Raw genomic sequence first — 14,473 nt, forward strand, 5'->3', positions numbered from 1 at the left:
ATAATTTAATGTTCTGTCAAATTTAGAATATCTTTATATTGTATTGTCTTTAAGCATGTTGTGACTGAAAGTAATGATGTCATGAAAATTGTAATTGACAACTACTAGTTACAGTAATTATATGATTACATATTGTTTTTATCCCATATTTCTTGAAAACTGCTGATAATAAAATTTTGGAAGCTGTTTCAGTAACTATCCATTTATGAACCCCTGTTTATAGCAACTTTCTTCTTTGTCCTGAAAATTTGTTACATTCTTTACGAATCATACCATATATAGTGTTTTATATATATCAAATGTATTCTAAGGCCTGTCATATTCCTTTCATTTAATAAGTATTGGTGATCTATTTTTCTTAGATTACATCACACAGAAGAAGAGAACACAGAATGATATCTGTGGTGGTGCTGTTTTATAACAGCACCACCACAGACATCATCATCGCCACCACAATCACCAACAACATAACAAACAACAAGCATTATAAAGACAACACTACACAATTGCCAACAATTTCACATCACTAAGTAACTTACTGTAATTTGTTGGTTTTCACGTGTAGTTTGCAATTGTGTATTGTTGTCGGTGATTGTGGTGGTGATGATGATGTCTGTGGTGGTGGTGATAATGTCTGTGGTGGTGCTGTTTTATGTCTTTTATTCTGTGTGATGTACTGTAAGAAAAATAGATCACCAATACTTATTAAATGAAAGGAATATGACAGGCCTTAAAATACATTTGGTATATATAAAACACTATATATGGTATGATTCGTAAATAATGTAACAAACTTTCAGGACAAAGAAGAAAGTTGCTATAAACAGAGGTTCATAAATGGATAGTTATTGAAACAGCTTCCAACATTTTATTTTCAGCACTTTTCAAGAAATATGGGATAAAAATCAGAAGGCTGGTGTCGAAAAAACTATAGTATGTTTGGCGTAAAATAACTGTTAAAACAGCCGGCGGGCGGGGAGGCGAGCTAGAGTAAAGGACACTCCTCTGGCGCGAGTCAAACTTGATTGTAGATCCGTTCCAGAGGAGTAGGTGGGAATATAAAAAAAAAAAAACTGTTAAAACAGGTGGGTAATAATAATACATAAAAATTATTTTTAATAAAACTTGTAGAGAATTAATTTTCTCAATTAATTCTAAGTAAAATTTATGAATAAAGACCACAGAAACTAATCTCGCCCAATTTTTTTCTTTTAACCAGAGTTGGACAAATAGCATGATATTAAGAGTATAAAAATATGAAAAATCATCGGTCTAAATGTGATTTGTGAAACGGAATTGCAAGGTGACCGCATGAAAAAATATAGTTATTACATATTTTAAGAAAATCTTGTTTTTCTGTCAGCCGTGAACTTTCAGAACGCCCTTCATGGTTACTGATCCTTACACTTACAATAAACTTAATTTTTGTATTCAGTAATATATCGAATAATTAAGCAAGTATCTGCCATAATCACATCTTAGTCTAAAGAAATTATTATTTTTACAAATATAAAATATTCAATAATTCCTTTACTATAAAGTACCAATATATCATTACAGTCACCAGAAAAAAAGACAAACAATTACTGAATTTTTACACTTAATTTAGAGGAGCCATGAGGTTTTCTTTGACTTTACTAATAGTAGTGTAGAATATTAAAATCGAGGAATCTTCATGAAGTCTGATGGCTGAAGCTAATGCCATAACCCAGAAAAGAGAGGGAGAAGATTATCTTTTATAAACACAAAATCTGATCGCGGAGGTGGGTAACAATCTCATTTAGGTATTTTTTTTCCTACGGCACTACTGGTTCATTAAACTAGGTTTTTCTGATCAACAGAGTCAAGTTTTATTTGTACAGCTAAATATGAAGTATATTTCAGTGATTCTCGTTAATCAAAAACCAAAACCAAATGGAGACAATTTCAATTTCAATTTTTATTATCCCAAGTAAACCCGTCCGGCATGTTATTTACTCTTTTCACCTTATTCATTTTCATAGAATTAGTTGGTGAGACATTGATGGGAAATTTAATCATATGATATTGGCGCAATTCTTCATTTACATTACGTTGAGCGAATATGAGCACGATTGCCTCATTATATTTTCTATATCCACCTTTAATAAAGAGGTCTCATTATTTCCCAACTCTTTTTCCAGTTTCATTATTATAAATATTACAATCTACATAAATATTTCCAAGATTTTTCTCCTGATTTTAATTTTTGATAAAAATTAAAGAATTCTATTTCTAGTCGACTTTATTTCACGAATCCTTTGTAATTTTACCACGAAATTGACTTTCCATTTCTGAAATTGTATATATCTCTGTTTAATATTGAACTCTTCATTAATTCCCTCGCAATCACCCATGATCTTTTTATTTTTTACGTAATGTAAAATCAGTAATTAAAAAAAATAAATACATAAAAACATGAAATTATAATAATAGTATTACTGCTCAAGCAATAATGTATAAATCTGGATAAATTTACTCCTAAAACCGCACTCGAAATTTAATAAAAGCATGTATCGATATATTGATGAATTCAATTTTACGAAAAGGTTATATAAAAAGATTTCTTGAAAAGATAAAGAATAATAGATGATAAATTTAAAACCATGTTTTAACGGATTTCAAATATTTGAAAACATTGTGTTTTATCAACATAAATCGAATCTATGCCGATTATGTATGCTAGTTTCTACGTGATGCAAGACTACTTAAGAAAAAGGTAAAAAAAAGAAATACTTATCGTCCAGCGAACCTTGAATTTTCCTGTTTGTGTTTGATTATTTAATTTGTTTAATTTTTTAATGTTATGTCTTATTTTTGTTCTTTATGTACCATCTACTTGTGTTTGTGTTTTTCGTAATCTTTGTATTAGTTGTATTCTTGTTCTGTAGTATGTGTAGTACTTTGGGTGCGCCTGTCTAAATGTAAAGTTAACTGGAAAAAAAAAAAATTAATTTAAAAAATTTGGCGTGGACACTACATGACTTTTCATTTTTTTTAAATGAAAAGTACATAACACTACATTTCATTAATAACTTCTGATATTTTTTCATTATTTCATTTTTAATTGTTATTATTGAATTATTATTAATCGTAAATTTTTTTACAATCAGAGGTTAATTATTAACAAATCAATATATTTAAGTTAAAAAAAAAATAGGAGATGAAATCTGATTTGAACTGATGTGCCTTCCCCTTGTGGATAACTCATGAGTTCCTTCATGTGTTGTCCACATCAGAATTTTTGTTTACTTTAACCGATAATTTTTTCCGGTTTCATTTACCGGTAAGTAAGTTTAACTTTTCATAAACACTCAATTTGATTATATTATATATTTGACGATTACTATTGGTGTTTGTTCGGTGCTCGATGATAACGCATAAATAATTTGAATTATCATCCGCCCTGAAAACCAGTGACCCAGTACCTACAAAATTCTATTATCTATTCCTCAAGTCAAGTTCAATTTTTTAAAGTAATTCACGAGGGATGAACTGAAAGATGCAGTGAGATTGTGGATCTAGGAAAGATTGCCAGAATTATTCATTTCAGAATGAGGAAACTGGTTCATCGTTACGTGAATATATTTTTTTTTTTGTAAATGATGACTACATGACAGATTTGTAAGTTATTGCGGTAAATAAAATATACCTGACACTTGACAATGTATGACATTTATCCTTTGACAATTTTCATTTGCGATTTATGATCTACTATATGTTATATCAGTCATATTAGCTAATTTCAATTTTATAAATACTGTATCCGTAACTCTACCAGATCACAGTTGTATGATGCAATATCTATTTTAAAATTTTCAATTTGGAGATAAAATACCAAAGGAAAATATACTACATAGATAATATGAATAAATCTTCATATTTTCTGCACAACTGCACAATATAATACTACACAAATAAATATGTCCTTAGCTAATGGATTCTTTAAACATGAGTAAAATGTATATACCCTTGGAAATGCACTAACTTACTATACGTATATAATTGTATTTTTATTTTTTTTAATTAAGTTACTTTGATAATTTTACTTACTAGAATGTTGTTCATGTGTGTGTTGTCGTGAAGTAGATGGTAATTGATTGCGTGTGTTTTTAGACATAATGAAAACAATTGAAAATGTGTGTAACTACTGTGTGAAAATGTGTTGTAACTGTGTAATGTAAAATAAAAATAAAATAAATTAATTTTTTTTTTTTTGCTTGGCAACGGTTATTATTATTGTTAGATGTCAAAAATAGATTCATTTAATTACGTATTTTTTTCAGATGCAATTTTTTTAAATTATACTATGTAATGCAGTATATTTTGTTACAAAACATTTGTCTCATTATTTCTAGTAAATCATTTTCTCTCTCATTTACTAAACTAGAATTACATGTATTAATTATTTAACGTTAAGTTTGTTGATGTTCTTAATTCAGAAAAAGCCAGTGCTAATTAAGATTTATTGTAATTCGTTTATCTAAGATAATGACATCCGTTCATTGCTATGTGTCACATTATAGTATATGTCAGTAGTACAACTGTTTGCCAGTTGATATTATGTTTTTCTAAATTTACAATTAAAATTAAGGTGTTTCATATGTTCTCTTGTTTTTCAGGCTTTGTCAAAAATGTATATTGTCAAAATCTGTATTTAAAAGTGTATATTCATGTATTTTTTTTTTTTTCATTTAACATTATTGTTCAGATGCTGATTTCAGTTGATATTGTATGTATCATTAAATTATGTTATTTTCATAATTTCTTTAGTTTTTAAGGTTATGATTTAACATAAGTTCAGTTGTTTTTCTTTCTCATTAAAGTCCAATTTCTTTTGGCAAATACGAGCTGTGTTTTTAGTTAACTTTACCCAACATAGCTCGTTGTTTTTTGTCCTCCGTGCCAGATATAATTCCAGATTTAAAGTTCTGGCAATATTTCTCTAAGTAAATATCTGTCGTAATATCTCTTTCAAATATTATTTTTGATCTAAACTTATTCTATTATATAAATAATTTAATGTTCTGCCAAATTTAGAATATCTTTATATTGTATTGTCTTTAAGCATGTTGTTACTGAAAGTAATGATGTCATGAAAATTGTAATTGACAACTACTAGTTACAGTAATTATATGATTACATATTTTTTGTGATAATTGAATATAACAATTATTTTATGTATTAATTCTCTGCTAAAAAATTTTTTTCTGATTTTATTGTTGTATAATTAAGTTGTTATTTTTAAGAGTGGCATTTCATATTGTATCTAATTTCTTACTATTTAAATATTTTATTGTAACTTCAATTAAAAAAATGACAACTCGTACTAAGACAGCTTCATGCTACTGATACTCGATTTTTTTTCTTGACGCTTTATCAATTGCAACTTTGTTTCTGCAACGTTTACTGGACATATGGATCGCCCTCGTCTCTCTTCTCTCTCTCTCACTCTCTCTCTCTCTCTCTCTCTCTCTCTCTCTCTCTCTCTCTCTCGGAAAACACTTCATACAAACATATATCCGAAAACGTTTTGTTATTGAATTACAGCGAGTGAAGAATTTCGCCCAGATTCAGTTCCCCTGGTGAAATGAGTAATTTTTAAGGAATTATATAAGGATACCGTTGATTTCTTATGGTTTTTAACCTGAAAAATCGAATAAACAAAACTATCTCCGTCGATTTTCATGATACCAAACTTGAAATGAAATATTCGCTGATGAAAAATACGTTTTTATTTCGGTTTGAAGTTTAATAACTTTATTAAACGATTAATTAAAACTTAATTTAATTCTGAGAATTTAATTATATATCAGAATTTAATTTAATTTAAATTCTAAGATTATGTAATAAAGTCTATGGAAAACAGAAAAAGTAAATAGACTTTTAATATTAAAAACAAAACCTAACGAAGATTTTTTCATTTATAAGTATCCAGAAATTTCCCATTACGGGCAATAGAAATAGTTATGATTCACTTTTTTTTTCCGTCGTTTTAGCTTGTTTCCCAACCCCCCTGAGCTGGATTCATCGTGAAGCATAGCACAGCCCAGAGGATTGTTCACCCTAACGGATAGTTTCAATGCCTGACTAACCCCCAGGTCAAGGTATCCAGGCCAGACTATGTCGTTCCTGAACCACACTCTAAGGGTCGGGACTCTGTCTTGATGCCTTGTCTCTAATGTGAATATCCCACAAAGGGGGCCCACACCGCGTCTTAACAGCTCGAGGTCTTTAACAATACACATTATCAAATATTATCCTAACTAATCTTTATAAGTTTTGTATATAATTTATGTTAATCTCTAATAATGTACTACAGTACAAAATTACGTTGTAAGGATAAAATGTGTATAATAACTACAGTAAAATACCGTTAATTCTTGAAAAAAAGTCTTAATTTTTTTTTTAGTTTCTTCTGGCAGATTTGGAAATCAAGGGCATTTTCAATCTTTAGTAATACACTAAATATACTCTTCTACTCTTGACCTTCCGAAGAATATTAGGTTATTTATTGCCGATTCCACGTCTTTATCTGTAATTGTAATTGTTCAGTTTCGTCTTCATCAGAATCCTTACCAGTGATTGAGATGATATCATCATCGATTGGAGCGACACTAACTGCAATATCATCATTAACATGTTCGAACAAGTAAAATGAAATTTCGTCCATGCCAATTTTAAAGGTTTTTAAAAATTACACTATTCTTGTTCTGAAATTGAGAAAGGGTCTACAAATTCATCTTGATTTTATACACCATTAACTTAAATTTACTGTTATCTATGCTTCTCTGGAAATCGTGTACGTTTAAAAACCGTTTTCATCAAAGAAATAATATCTACATCAAATCCATGAAATTTTCATACAAAGAGTTGATTTAATTCGATTTTAAGAGGATTTTCAAGGGGACAAAGTAAATATTCAATTTAGGGAATTATTCGAATTAAGGACGTTCGATTTAGGCAGGTTGATTGTACTAGAATTAACAGTTGTAGAAAATTATAAATTAATGAAAAAACCCGACTACTAATTGTCAAATCTATCTTCAATAATTATGAAAAATGAAACAAAAGTTAAACAAGTTTTGTTAGTCTTAAAAATGTGTAGGCCATTAAATTCACTAACTCATACAGCCTAAACAGGCATCCGACTACAACATAAAATGTAAAGTAATATTAAATTTCACATCACTAAGTAACTTACTGTAATTTGTTGTATTTGTGTATTGTTGGCAATTGTGTAGTGTTGTCTTTATAATGCTTGTTGTTTGTTATGTTGTTGGTGATTGTGGTGGCGATGATGATGTCTGTGGTGGTGCTGTTATAAAACAGCACCACCACAGATATCATTCTGTGTTCTCTTCTTCTGTGTGATGTAATCTAAGAAAAATAGATCACCAATACTTATTAAATGAAAGGAATATGACAGGCCTTAGAATACATTTGATATATATAAAACACTATATATGGTATGATTCGTAAAGAATGTAACAAATTTTCAGGACAAAGAAGAAAGTTGCTATAAACAGGGGTTCATAAATGGATAGTTACTGAAACAGCTTCCAAAATTTTATTATCAGCAGTTTTCAAGAAATATGGGATAAAAATCAGAAGGCTGGTGTCGAAAAACACTATAGTATGTTTGGCGTAAAATAACTGTTAAAACGGGTGGGTAATAATACATAAAAATTATTTTTAATAAAACTTGTAGAGAATTAATTCTCTCAATTAATTCTAAGTAAAATTTATGAATAAAGACCACAGAAACTAATCTCGGCCAATTTTTTTTCTTTTACCCAGAGTTGGACAAATTGCATTATATTAAGGGTATTAAAAATATGATAAATCATCGGTCTAAATGTGATTTGTGAAACGGAATTGCAAGGTGACCACATGAAAAAATAAAGTTATTACATATTTTAAGAAAATCTTGTTTTTCTGTCAGCCGTGAACTTTCAGAATGCCCTTCATGGTTACTGATCCTTACACTTACAATAAACTTAATTTTTGTATTCAGTAATATATCGAATAATTAAGCAAGTATCTGCCATAATCACATCTTAGTCTAAAGAAATTATTATTTTTACAAATATAAAATATTCAATAATTCCTTTACTATAAGTACCAATATATCATTACAGTCACCAGAAAAGAAGACAAACAATTACTGAATTTTTACACTTAATTTAGAGGAGCCATGAGGTTTTCTTTGACTTTACTAATAGTAGTGTAGAATATTAAAATCGAGGAATCTTCATGAAGTCTGATGGCTGAAGCTAATGCCATAACCCAGAAAAGAGAGGGAGAAGATTATCTTTTATAAACACAAAATCTGATCGCGGAGGTGGGTAACAATCTCATTTAGGTATTTTTTTTCCTACGGCACTATTGGTTCATTAAACTAGGTTTTTCTGATCAACAGAGTCAAGTTTTATTTGTACAGCTAAATATGAAGTATATTTCAGTGATTCTCGTTAATCAAAAACAAAAACCAATCGGAGACAATTTCAATTTCAATTTTTATTATCCCAAGTAAACCCGTCCGGCATGTTATTTACTCTTTTCAGCTTATTCATTTTCATAGAATTAGTTGGTGAGACATTGATGGGAAATTTAATCATATGATATTGGCATGATTCTTCATTTACATTACGTTGAGCGGATATGAGCACGATAGCCTCATTATATTTTCTATATCCACCTTTAATAAAGAGGTCTCATTATTTCCTAACTCTTTTTCCAGTTTCATTATTATAAATATTACAATCTACATAAATATTTCCAAGATTTTTCTCCTGATTTTAATTTTTGATAAAAATTAAAGAATTCTATTTCTAGTCGACTTTATTTCACGAATCCTTTGTAATTTTACCACGAAATTGACTTTCCATTTCTGAAATTGTATATATCTCTGTTTAATATTGAACTCTTCATTAATTCCCTCGCAATCACCCATGATCTTTTTATTTTTTACGTAATGTAAAATCAGTAATTAAAAAAAATAAATACATAAAAACATGAAATTATAATAATAGTATTACTGCTCAAGCAATAATGTATAAATCTGGATAAATTTACTCCTAAAACCGCACTCGAAATTTAATAAAAGCATGTATCGATATATTGATGAATTCAATTTTACGAAAAGGTTATATAAAAAGATTTCTTGAAATCCGTTTTAACGGATTTCAAATATTTGAAAACATTGTGTTTTATCAACATAAACCGAATCTATGCCGATTATGTATGCTAGTTTCTACGTGATGCAAGACTACTTAAGAAAAAGGTAAAAAAAAGAAATACTTATCGTCCAGCGAACCTTGAATTTTCCTGTTTGTGTTTGATTATTTAATTTGTTTAATTTTTTAATGTTATGTCTTATTTTTGTTCTTTCTGTACCATCTACTTGTGTTTGTGTTTTTCATAATCTTTGTATTAGTTGTATTCTTGTTCTGTAGTATGTGTAGTACTTTGGGTGCGCCTGTCTAAATGTAAAGTTAACTGGAAAAAAAAAAAATTAATTTAAAAAATTTGGCGTGGACACTACATGACTTTTCATTTTTTTTAAATGAAAAGTACATAACACTACATTTCATTAATAACTTCTGATATTTTTTCATTATTTCATTTTTAATTGTTATTATTGAATTATTATTAATCGTAAATTTTTTTACAATCAGAGGTTAATTATTAACAAATCAATATATTTAAGTTAAAAAAAAAATAGGAGATGAAATCTGATTTGAACTGATGTGCCTTCCCCTTGTGGATAACTCATGAGTTCCTTCATGTGTTGTCCACATCAGAATTTTTGTTTACTTTAACCGATAATTTTTTCCGGTTTAATTTACCGGTAAGTAAGTTTAACTTTTCATAAACACTCAATTTGATTATATTATATATTTGACGATTACTATTGGTGTTTGTTCGGTGCTCGATGATAACGCATAAATAATTTGAATTATCATCCGCCCTGAAAACCAGTGACCCAGTACCTACAAAATTCTATTATCTATTCCTCAAGTCAAGTTCAATTTTTTAAAGTAATTCACGAGGGATGAACTGAAAGATGCAGTGAGATTGTGGATCTAGGAAAGATTGCCAGAATTATTCATTTCAGAATGAGGAAACTGGTTCATCGTTACGTGAATATATTTTTTTTTTTGTAAATGATGACTACATGACAGATTTGTAAGTTATTGCGGTAAATAAAATATACCTGACACTTGACAATGTATGACATTTATCCTTTGACAATTTTCATTTGCGATTTATGATCTACTATATGTTATATCAGTCATATTAGCTAATTTCAATTTTATAAATACTGTATCCGTAACTCTACCAGATCACAGTTGTATGATGCAATATCTATTTTAAAATTTTCAATTTGGAGATAAAATACCAAAGGAAAATATACTACATAGATAATATGAATAAATCTTCATATTTTCTGCACAACTGCACAATATAATACTACACAAATAAATATGTCCTTAGCTAATGGATTCTTTAAACATGAGTAAAATGTATATACCCTTGGAAATGCACTAACTTACTATACGTATATAATTGTATTTTTATTTTTTTTAATTAAGTTACTTTGATAATTTTACTTACTAGAATGTTGTTCATGTGTGTGTTGTCGTGAAGTAGATGGTAATTGATTGCGTGTGTTTTTAGACATAATGAAAACAATTGAAAATGTGTGTAACTACTGTGTGAAAATGTGTTGTAACTGTGTAATGTAAAATAAAAATAAAATAAATTAATTTTTTTTTTTTTGCTTGGCAACGGTTATTATTATTGTTAGATGTCAAAAATAGATTCATTTAATTACGTATTTTTTTCAGATGCAATTTTTTTAAATTATACTATATAATGCAGTATATTTTGTTACAAAACATTTGTCTCATTTCTAGTAAATCATTTTCTTTCTCATTTATACACAGTGTAAATGACAGTAGTCATTTCATAAAATTTGGGTATCAGTCTAACTTCCTGTGAATGGTCTCCAGTTCAGCACCTTTTCTCCTACATGTACCATATCATTACTAATTAGGTTACACATATATCTCAAAACAACAGTTTCCGTTGCTGTCAACCAATCATAATAATTTCCACAATTACAATAAATACATGTTTTCATCTTACCTAGATGACTCAAAAGTTTCGAGTCCTGTACTGACCAAACTGTTACTCTGAAAAAATAAAATACGCTGATAGTTTTTATACATTGATCAGGCTTTTATTGTTATTTGTCAATATTATTCTCACAATCATGAGGCTAATGAACACAATGGGAGTCCAAGGGATGAAACCTCCATACTGGCTAGTAGATATATATATATATATATATATATATATATATATATATACGTGTGTGAAAAATATAAGTTTGTATATGGTTTGTAACAACTGTACAATAATATAAAGCATGATATTATGTACTATATTTATATATTATTTTCCAATAATTGATGACTAAATCTCTTAATATTATTATGACTTCTCAAAGAGCACCTAAAGCGTCTAAAAGGAGGGTTGTTGCGTCCTCTGTTATGTCATCGATATTCTATGCTGTCCCGGTATGGTGGCCTTCAGTACGGATAAAGAAGAACTTGGCACGCTTAGTTAGGACCCATAGGAGACTGTTGCTAGGCGTGGTTTCTGCGTACAGGACAGTCTCTTATGAGGCGTTATGCGGCGTTTTATCAGGAGTGCCTCCGATCGACCTTATGGCTCATTTCAGAGTCGAAAGAGATCAAGGTGTTGAAGTACATGAAGCAAGGCATAGGCTAATAGAGAGATGGCAGGAGAGATGGAGCACAGCAGGCCCTGGAGACAGGACCAGAAGGCTAATCCCCAATCTAAGGAACTGGATATATAGAAAACACTGTGAAATAAACTTTTACACGTCACAGTATTTTACAGGACACTGTAGTTTTAATTACTATCTGCATAGAGTCGGTAGAAGGGAAACTGCAGCCTGTATGTACTGTGACTGTGATGATGATGTCGAACATACTTTCACTGTATGTCATAATGGAGGGAAGAGACAGACGGTATTGACCTGTCATCTGATGGAACTGGGAGACTAATCAATAACATGATAAACAGTGAAGAAACTTTGAAAAAAGTTGAGTTGGTCATCAAAAGAATACTTACGCAGAAAAACAATGATGAGAGGAGACTAGGTTTTTAAACTTTAGCATAGGGCAGGGTGGACAGCCTCAGTGGTGAGGACTGACATGCCGAGGTGTGTCGGTTTTGATGATCCACTGGGGATTCCTAAGGGTTTCATCGTTAGGTTAATATCAAGATCTGAGAAGTCCCAATCGCCGTGTCGCGACAATGCTGGTATTGTCGTGACGTGGCGATATACGGATGGGGCAAAAGAACTGACCGGTGGGCCGACCTGCCATGCCGGACTTATAGCCGGTAGGTGGGAAGGCCCATTAGAGTAGAACAGGCACTCCCCAGGGTGGCGCAATACCAACCAGTCGGACCGGCCCAGTGGAGTAGAGTTCAAAAAAAAAAAAAGCATATCCCGTCTCGGCTTGCCCGCGCTATATACGTATGGAAGAAATTTCAGAAACTGGAAATAGTTTTTTTTTACTAATTAAATCTGGACTACTATTGTTATCAGAGTTAATCGCTACTCACTACTTAACACGTAAAATAAACTGTTTAGATAAAAAATTTCTTCCCATAATCGCAAATTTTTAATGAAATCAGAAGGATATTGAAGTTGTTAAAAAACTATTTGCTCCTAGCTCAACAAAAATCCAGGAGTTTCATCATTCCATTTTTTAGCATTACAACGGTTACATATTTTAATGTTCTTAGCTATGTGAATAAATTCACATACTCAATTTTAGAGTGATAATCAAATGCAGATTTGAAACCTAACATATTTTCTCGAACACTTTCAGTGTTGCTCTTCAAGTTTTTGAGAACGTTCTGGAGTATGTTCACATTGCCTACAATCATAAATTCTAGTAGCCAAAGAAGTTCTTTTTCATATCTGTGACTTTAACGACATAGGTATGATGAAATTATTAATACTAAATTGAAAATCGAATCTATGCAAATTATGTGTGTGCTTTACCCTGATGGAACTTCTTAGTTCAGGATATAAAATCTATACAGTGCTACATTGTTCGCGTGAGGATTAGTTCTCGTGGTAGCCGCTAGAACCACATTAAACTCTGACATTAAATTCAGTAAAATACATAACTTGTCTGAAGAAGTCGATATTGACATAGAAAATGATCGATAAGGATAATATCTATCGAGATAAACCATGACATTAAATTTATTAAAAGAAGTTATTACAATTTTTCGAAATATGTTGTCCCCAGCGCCACGTAGCGGGTCCAAACTAATTCAGAAACCTTCGCGGGCGTGCTCAAAATAACTCACCAAAGCTTCGTCGCAATGAGATTAATGGGATGAATGACAAACATTCATTTATATATATATATATAATGTCGGAGAGGCGAGGAGATTTGTCAGGGATTCAACGTTTTGTGTTTCACTCATTTTTATTATTACAAGTGGAGAATATATAAGATTATTAATAAAGTTCAATTAATAAAAATTGAGTAGATAACTCGTACAATGAAATAATTACAAATGATAATTATCACTTATCAATAACTCAGTAGTACACGAATTATAATATAAGATTAATTTAATTTAGAATTCAAATAATATTAAAACAACTTGCGATAGACCGAGGCTCAGGGAAATAACGAATTCGCGATCACCAGGACGTCTGTTCGATCTGGGTTCCAAAGCAAGACTGCCTTTTCTCAATATTCTCAAATAATATGCCTACTGCATATTTCCTTTTCCTTATTAATTTTATGATACCCCTATCGTCCTGGGATCCCGACTACGTTGACAACCATGTGCCTACCTAGGCCTAAGCCTACCGCAATAAAACAATTTAAACCTTATTTTACAAAATATTACAAGTAATAGTACATTTCTTAAAACTACTAAAAATACAGATATTCTAAAGAATATTCTCATCGTTTTGTCGGAAGATACTCCACTGTACTTTATTCTCCGACACGGCCATTCTGACAATCACACGCCCTCGGGTGTATCTAAAACATTGAGTTACAGTGGTATTTTAATTTTTGTTTTCAACTGACCTCGGTCATTATAAAGCATTTTACAATAGTTAAAGTACAAAAGATAGATACAGAAATCCGTTAATTATTCATTATCCTAAATAGTCATCGTACAGTACTCAAGAGATCGAAAAGCCATCAATCATTATTCCTTATCATTTAACTGTCAAATAAGATTTTATTTCCTCCACCAATAGACCTCTGCACTATCTCTAGGCTACCCTGTATGCCACATACAGTATCATACATATTCTGTAGTTGCCACAACTACCTGCCCGACACATCATCAGGTGCCCATCGCGCCCTGATCA

The 14,473-nt window shown here is 30.5% G+C and overlaps 1 protein-coding gene across 3 annotated transcripts in view; it reads left to right on the top strand.

Annotated features, from left to right (window-relative positions):
* Nucleotides 1-14,473, top strand: part of LOC142330281 (angiotensin-converting enzyme-like) — a 102,426-nt gene that overhangs the window by 22,753 nt on the left and 65,200 nt on the right. The window lies entirely within an intron of this gene.

Source organism: Lycorma delicatula, chromosome 9 (assembly GCF_047948215.1).
Source record: "Lycorma delicatula isolate Av1 chromosome 9, ASM4794821v1, whole genome shotgun sequence".
NCBI lineage: Eukaryota > Metazoa > Arthropoda > Insecta > Hemiptera > Fulgoridae > Lycorma > Lycorma delicatula.